Source organism: Helicoverpa armigera, chromosome 20, assembly GCF_030705265.1.
Source record: "Helicoverpa armigera isolate CAAS_96S chromosome 20, ASM3070526v1, whole genome shotgun sequence".
Taxonomy (NCBI): Eukaryota; Metazoa; Arthropoda; class Insecta; order Lepidoptera; family Noctuidae; genus Helicoverpa; species Helicoverpa armigera.
The window spans coordinates 10,501,689-10,509,983 of record NC_087139.1 but is presented as its reverse complement, the minus strand read 5'-3'; the positions used below and the strand labels follow the sequence as shown (position 1 = coordinate 10,509,983).

The 8,295-nt window shown below is 36.1% G+C and overlaps 1 long non-coding RNA gene across 1 annotated transcript; it reads right to left on the bottom strand.

Annotated features, from left to right (window-relative positions):
- Positions 1-7,582: 7,582 nt before the first annotated feature.
- On the bottom strand, positions 7,583-8,266 carry LOC135118272 (uncharacterized). Its single transcript, XR_010277460.1, has 2 exons — positions 8,131-8,266; positions 7,583-7,921 (listed from the first exon to the last, which is right to left on the bottom strand). It is a non-coding gene; the product is annotated as an uncharacterized LOC135118272 (long non-coding RNA).
- Between the last annotated feature and the right edge of the window lie 29 nt (positions 8,267-8,295).

Below are 8,295 nucleotides of genomic sequence, written 5' to 3'. Positions count from 1 at the left end.
GTTGACACAATACAAAATAAACTGAAATTCCTTGAAGAATAAACTTATTTCACCTCTCTTTTTACATCAAGAAAAAATCAGTTTAAAAGTTTGATAGTCTGAAGAGCAAATCAGCTGTTATATGTAACAAGTGCAATCAAGGCTAATCCGTTGTCGAACAAGACGATTAGTTTAGCGATCACCCACAGCTGAATCATTGTAGATAATATCACTGATAAGGGGCCTACCACAACTTGATAATGACCCTTATTATATTGCTGTATGTATTTTTTTATATATCTTCTTATTTAATAGCTTTATCAGGATCATATTACCTAAGCAGGTAATAAGGTTGCACCACAGATTACCTACCTAATTAATAGTTTGATTGCATATTGAAACTTTATAGGTGGATAGAATGGCATTATATTAGGTTAAAGAATCAGTAGTTCCTTAAATTAAAAAAAAAACTCAAATACAAACTTGGCTTTTGATAAAATTAAATAAATCAGACTAATAATGCCAAGTAATTATTTAAAGAATGTATAAAAGAAATATAATGTAAATACAACAGCTCAACATCTAGGGTAGCGAGGTTTGTTGAAACTTTCTTATGTCATTCTTACCTAAACCCAAATAATTGTTAACGCCATAGTTTATCTAAGACTCTTAATTTCGTCATTCTGGTCACATTTGTGGATATTTGTTATAGTTTTTGCGCTAGTGAGCGTGTCGAATGGTCAGATGTCGCGGCGCGCGGTGCGTTTGTAACACGACGCGGCGCGACACGCCCTCGGCAGGGTCACTGGCGCCTCGGGGGACGACGACAAAAACCGTAAGGTCATGAGGTCACGCCAAATTATGTCGGTCGGTGAAATAGCAGTCAGGGGTAAGGCCGGTCGCGATAGATCTTTGCTAATTTTTGCTCTAATTTGGACATGATGATGACTTTCGTAATTGTCATTGTTGTTGATTACGATTACCTAATGTAAGTAGTAAAAACCTTTTTGTAGACGACACTACAAATGTTTGATTAAATCCAAGAATTTGGGAATGAGGGTGGAGAAATCAAACAAATAAATAATTCGGCAGGTTTCATCAAAATGAATTAAAATGTAGACAGAACTGTTACCTACCACCTTATTATTTATTTACTAGCTCCTGCCAGCGGTTTCACCCGCATCCCGTGGGAACTACTTCCCGTACCGGGATAAAAAGTAGCCTATAGCCTTCCTCGATAAATGGGCTATCTAACACTGAAAGAATTTTTCAAATCGGACCAGTAGTTCCTGAGATACGCGCGTTCAAACAAACAAACAAACAAACTCTTTAGCTTTATAATATTAGAATAGATTAGTAAACCTGGTAAAAAAAAGTACCAGCGTTTGTACCACCCTTAAACCACCCCGTCTCGAAAAAAATCAGTGGGCTAAAGCTATTAGGTCCTAGCTATTATAAAGGTTGTTAGAGTCAAACCAAAATGTTAAATGAGATTATGGATTTTGAAGTGCATTAGGTACTTATCCAGCGAAATCCTTAGGGAACTACTTAACCTTTTCACCGCCACGCCATATCGGTATTCCCTTGCCCTGTACGCCAAGCCCGAAAATCTTAATTTTAAATATCTACTAAAAAATACATAAAAGTAATGATTTAATAGGTTTATTTTGTATTTTTCTGCGACCTGTTTTTTGTCGAGTATAGCCGTCGTTGGCGCACAGGGCACGCTTGCTCATGTCGGCTATAGCCGACATTGGCGTTCAAAAGGTTAATTCACACACTTTAATAGATAATGTTGATATTTCAGACGGTTGAAATTGGAACTGCCAAATAATTTGTTGATGGAACCGCATAAACAGAACAGTGAATCTTCAAGTAAGATTAGTAGGTAAACCTTAAACTAGAAGTGATTCTATTACTAGTGATTAAAAAAAATACCTGCTTAAAATTTCATCTACATCGGTTCAGCCTGAAACGACTATTTGTAGGTACCTATATAAGTATTACTTATGTATTACCTATATCGAGATTGAGCATCTGCCTAATTCAAGCATTAACTGCAGTACTATATTGAAGTGATGAGGTATAATCACATTTATTAAGAATAGATTGATATTCCCATCATGATAATTTTATTGTTATTTTTAATCAATTTCAGCTGAAACTTCTATCTTATCTTATGCTATCATAATTTTCAATCAATTTTCCGTCTTAAGTATTTTTTTTTGTTGTAAAAATCGTTATTTCGTTTTCGTTATTATTTCTGTACTTAATGATGATGATTTGTTCGCTAAAATATTGTACTTCATCTTAACTAAGGAAGCAGCGCCATCTAGCGCTCAGCGGACAAATCTAAGACTTTGTGTGGCTTATCGCATACCGCGCTGTTGCTACTCGGCGCTAGATGTCGTCACCAGTACAAATGGATGCAATTATGTATTTTGAAAACAATTTCAAAATTAATTGAAAACTATTTCACAATAATCGAAACAGTTTAAAGTATATTGTTTTCAAATTATTATCAAGTCGCTATCGGCTTTAGTAAAGTAGCGAGCCGGACTAGCAGCGCGTAGGTATGAGTCTATCGGTCAAATGCGATTGAGGAGCAATCTTGCGATATCATTGTTGTTGATTACAATTCATTTACGAAAGCCTTTTTGCACACGACACTTCAAATATTGGTGCGGTGTGAACTACACTTAAGGAGAAGCTTCTTGCTTTTGTCAAAATTAATGAAATTGCGATTATACAGTAGACACGCACTAAGACATGCTTTGTCAAGCTAGCAGGTACCTACATAAGTAATCATCTGGGACCTACAAAAGATGTTGTGATAATTGGTCTAATAAGTAAGAACCAGACCTGTGTCTGTGTTCTGTGAGCGAACCAACCCTTTGCATTCCACAATTACCTAGGTACCAAAGGAAGGATGAGTTGCAAGATTCTTCGTAGCAATTTTTCGTGACTGGAAAACTCATAGAGGAAATGAATGAAAGGGGAGTAGGTACCTAATAGAAGATAAATTATTTGATGTTTATACTGAGATTTCCCGTAACCAAATCCGTGTCAATAATTTAACTGTCGGCGAATGAGAACTGCTCTTCGAAAATTAACACAAAAGAGCCATCTCCTTAAGTGTTTTGCGCGCGGCACCATTCGTGGTATTTATCAGTAGCTTTAGTATCAATTATTATCATTGATGGAGTAGGTGCGCGCGCGCCACTCGGGACGCGGCGGGTCGCCACGGCAACCTGCGTGCGCGGCTATCGCCCGTAATCTGCGCAAATCCGCTATAATCATGCTGAACAGATTATGACTAAATTAAATAAAATTTTAACAAAGAAAGATTGTGAAAATCCAAAAATGGTCATGGTACCTAAATGTCCCACTTGTCTCGCAAGCTTATCTCTACCAATATCAAAGTACTTACCTAATTAACGTTTCTTGAAAATTGCATTAAACTGATAAGCTAACTGTAGTAAATAATAAAAAAAAATTACTGAAGTTAGTGTGAATGCTTAGATATTTGCATTTGGTCTAATTACTATAAAGTTCATCATCATCCTATAAAGTTAACAAATTATGTTGCTTCTCGTCTTCTCTTAATACTGAAATTCTTTCACATGTCAACTGGCCAGTTTTCCCACACAAAGATCTTGACGGTAAACGCCTGGCCCGTAGAGCTCGTCCTAAACCGACGTACCTATAATTACACTTTTAATGAAAACGGAGAGCTCTACTGTGCATCATGTGACCGAGTTTTTAAAAACAAATTCGGGTTCGCAAGTCACTACCGGGCCCATGAGCGAAGACAGATTGCCGGGAATTGACAGGGTGTCGCCGTCGACGGACACGTCTTTGAGGACATCATCATCAGTTGGCCCACGCTCGTATATGTACCAAAATTGTCCTTGATATTATTGAAGAACCGATCCCACTGCTCTTTCAAAAGTCTTGGTCTTGCTCTTAGATTATACTTATCTTATCAGCAGAAACCGGAAAAGTTCACTTTTATAGTGAAGCTGTGATCAAGTTGTTACAAAGTGCCGTAGTTGTAAGCTCTCGAATGCTCGAATTTTAAGTGGATGACCCCTCTAAAGCTCCCATGTTGGTTTTGAGGTGATTCAGATCTTTTTAATTAAAAGAATATGTAGGCCACATTTACCTCAGGAAAACTTGAATATCGCAACAAAAACTGACCATCTGAAACTTCCAATTCTATCAAGACACAAGACTTTTATACTTTATTTACATAGGTACCTATTATTACTTAAAACTAAACATGTTTGTTCGTTTGTCCTGTTCCCATTTATCGGTATTGTCGTTAGAGCTGCGTGCATTGTAAACATTGCGCACGGCTGGTGCCGCGGATATTTGCGCGTGCGCATCCTATCGACTTATCTCTCAAGCGTTCAGCAGTATCAGTACACTCATATTGTTTCAGTAATTACTTCATACTAATTAATAATGATGTTTGATAGAACTTTTTTTGAAAAGTATACCTTTAAGATACTATGGGACTGTTATTAGTATGGTCTTTAGTTGAAAAACTTAAAATGTGCTTAATCGATTTCCGATTCAACACTTGAATTAAAATGTGAAGAAAAAGCAAAAGAATGTGAAGTCAGAGAAATCAAACTAGTTTTGTGTTTTAAAAAAATCTAGTGTGAATTGGATTGCGTGTGAAAATGATTTGTGCAATACGTAATTATAATGGTTTGTATTATTGTACCTAGGTATTATTAAGTTTCTTTCACGGGAAAGCTTAGAGGGTTATTTTGTTAATTACTTAGACGTGAAATATTTTTTGTACTTAGGAAGTAAGTACTCTTGTGACGTATTAGCCACGTGACTGATATATCCTCTGACCTCAGCCAACGTGACTAGTGGGATTTTAAAGCTTAGTTTACACAGTGAAATAATATTGAAAAAAAATCTACGCCGTTCACTCTTTGAAAATTTCTTCATGTTGCTTTTGTAGCCAAAATTGTGTGTCAAACTGAGTGTGACAGTACTGTTTTAATAGAAAACTCTCGCTGTATACACCGAATATAATGTGTTTACAATGTCGTAGTGTGAACCTAGCTTTAGTTGCCAATGCGATGTCTGATTTTACCGAAATTAAACGCGTCAATTGGAATCAACTGCCAGTGCGAGCCAGTTAACACTTCAATCCTATCAAATAAGGACTTAGATTTAAAAGTAGTTTAAGATTGTTTATACATAGTGTACATATTTGATCAATACTTAATTCAATCTTACTATAAATCCAGGACTTAGCTACTTACAATCTGCGGATATATTTTAACGGTAAGTAGTAACTTTACTACTCATTCCCACCACTAACATATAACAAGGTAACACTACTTATTATTCTAGCACCTTATACATAAGGGACATAAGATGACATCAATTCATACAGTCAACTTAAGACCTAAGTGTCATGATGCACATAAAGGTGATAGGCACACCATTGTATTCTGAATTGAGAATACAATGGTGATATCAGATGGGATTCTGAAAGTCGTGGTGCTTCATAGAACAGATGATCGAAATTACGACCCTGTTTGTGTTAAATACCGAATTTAAATTAAACCATAAACAACTCCCATGCGTGGCCAGAGCAAAAGGAATTGTCACTCTTACCGACAGAAAGTTCTCCTTGTCCCAAAACCGTACTTTTATCCTTTCATTCCATGAGGCACTGGCGCTAGCTGTCGTCATCATGAGTTATGCTGACATCCCTTAAAGGTTCATGCATGAAAAACAACTGGGATTTTCTCTTCCAGCAGGTCCGTGCCCAGGGTGGCTGGTAGTGGTCCCTCAAAGCCCCGCTGTCCTTGAGTGACTGTATGACGTCAGCCGTCACCTACCTTGACTTTAAGATAACCTTTAACGATTACAAAATAATATCTGCGTACTTTATTATGTACATTCATTTCTGTTACTGAAAATTATGTTAATAGGTAGGTATGTTCCTATTTTGTGGAAAATATTAGATCAGCAAAGCAAAGAAAGCCTCTTTTATATTTGTATAGTATTAATGTTGCAGTTGCATGTTAGTTTGATAAGGTTCTCATAGTTATCACTTCCTACCGGGGGAGTGCGGTTATGCGGGGTTTGATTTCAACTAAACCTAACAAACATTGCAACATGGATAAATAGGTACCTTTTTTATAAAAATATGACAATAATTAAGCGCTTTTAATTGTTTTACATAAACGCTCACACTTTTAGCAGTTCTATTGAAGACTTGCTCGCCAAGTAGCTTTGCAGGACTATTGACTGTAAGTATTTATTTTGCCACCTTCTCTAGAGCCATGTCAAAAGTTTTACTTGATCCCTTTCAGTGTGTCCCGAACAAAAGGAGCGATAATAGATTAGATAGATATGGATATGGGATTATTTTTTATTTTACTCAACAGATGTATGAATGCTTTGGTTCTTGGCGGACGTCATCAATAGAGTTGCTATGCAATTTTTTGTCTCAATCTGTATGGTATGATTATAATTTGCTCCTTGATGTCAGAAGAGGCGATTGTCCATCCACCCCGCACCAGCACGTAGGCACAGTTAAAGTTTAACGACGTCGAGACAACATAACTCGTTGTGAACATATCGTGCACTATCTGATTGCACTCACATCAAATTTTACGGGCGTTCCGATCAACGCAGAGGTTGTGCACTAGAGGTAAAGTTCGTAGTTCACGTAAATAAATAAAATCAATAATTCTAATAATTTAATAATATCTCATTCATCAGGATTTGCTTAAGGTCGTTTGGTAATATATTAGAATATCTACATCAATCAGCTTCATTCATCAATGATTCGTTTGGTCTTTGGCCTTACTGATTCTCCATAAGTTTCCCGTAATATAATAGTTCAATATGCTTTGATTACTTTAGAAATACATATGTAAGTAGGTATATTAAGGGATATCAGGAGGAGTATACAAATAAAACTTATAAAAGTACAATAAATAAACAACCTCAAGCAATAATATTAGAGATCCGTAGCCTGTAGACACGTGACTATTGTTAGTCAGAGGCTGGGCGCGCCAGTAAGTCTTGCGAACTATCGGCATCTGCACAATTGATATAATTATGCTAAATATCATCATATAATGCATGCGTGGAATTATGCATGTGCACCTGTTTCATCGGTTTCTATGCTTCTTTTATGCCTACTTGAATAATTATAATAAAAGACAATGATCAATATGACCAGTCACACTCTGGATAGGTACTTACTTTCCCATCCAGTGCTTAGTTTCTTATCTTACAAATTAAATTGATAGGTATAATTTTGTATATAATGACTTCTTATAAGACGATTTTAGAATAGAATGTCATGCTGAGTTAGCTTACTATCTTATTACAATCGTATCACATCGTTGAGAGAGACGTGATCTGCGTCTGAAAAGCTCGCGTGCGTCAGACCTATCTCTTATCGTGTGGCACACTATAAAACAATACAAATGCATGCCAAATGTCTACGGAAAATAAGTATTGAATCGGTTTACTATACCTATTCATAGTTTTCATAAGTCCTTACTGACTAAAACTGAGACAACAACGCAACGTCTGTATTTAAACAACAAAGTTGAATATTAATTTCGGCGAATCTATTTTCGTAAATTGCACCACATTACATAACGAATTCAATTAATCTGAATACAAAGAGATCAATACATATGTATGTATGTTTCATGGGTTTTTTGGCCTAAAAATAAAGTAATAAACACTAGTCCAAGTTCAGGAGACTGGTTGTTAGGAGTCATGTCACGCATGCGCATTCAGTACGAGGCATATTTTAGCCCAGATTTGTCTTAGCTGGATATTTTAGCTCATTATAATGGTTGATCCTGAGTTTTCGGTAGTTTATAATCAATTTATTCTTTGTTTTCTAGTTTGTGGTAGATGCCTCATGGTCACGGGTGGTCTGTAAGCAGTAAATATATTTGAAAAACTTCGTTCTGTTGCGCGGTTGGAATAAAATAAAACTGCGAGAACGTGAAACGAATTTTCAATTAGAAAGAAAAGTTAATATTGTTCGTCCAGGCTCATTTGTTAGATAATTTGTGTTTTCTAACAAGGTCGACGTGGACGAATTGTAGATTCTGTCACTGGTATTTGAAGATCACTCCTTACCATCGAAACTTTAAAAAATAAGAAAATAGTTATGGAACTGTAAGCTCCTATTTATTACATAAAGTACAAATACATAAGTTTGTATACTAAGTTTAATCAGAACAAACATTTTGTACTGTCAATCTTTCGAACATTTGTTCACATATCAAATCTGGGAACATGCAA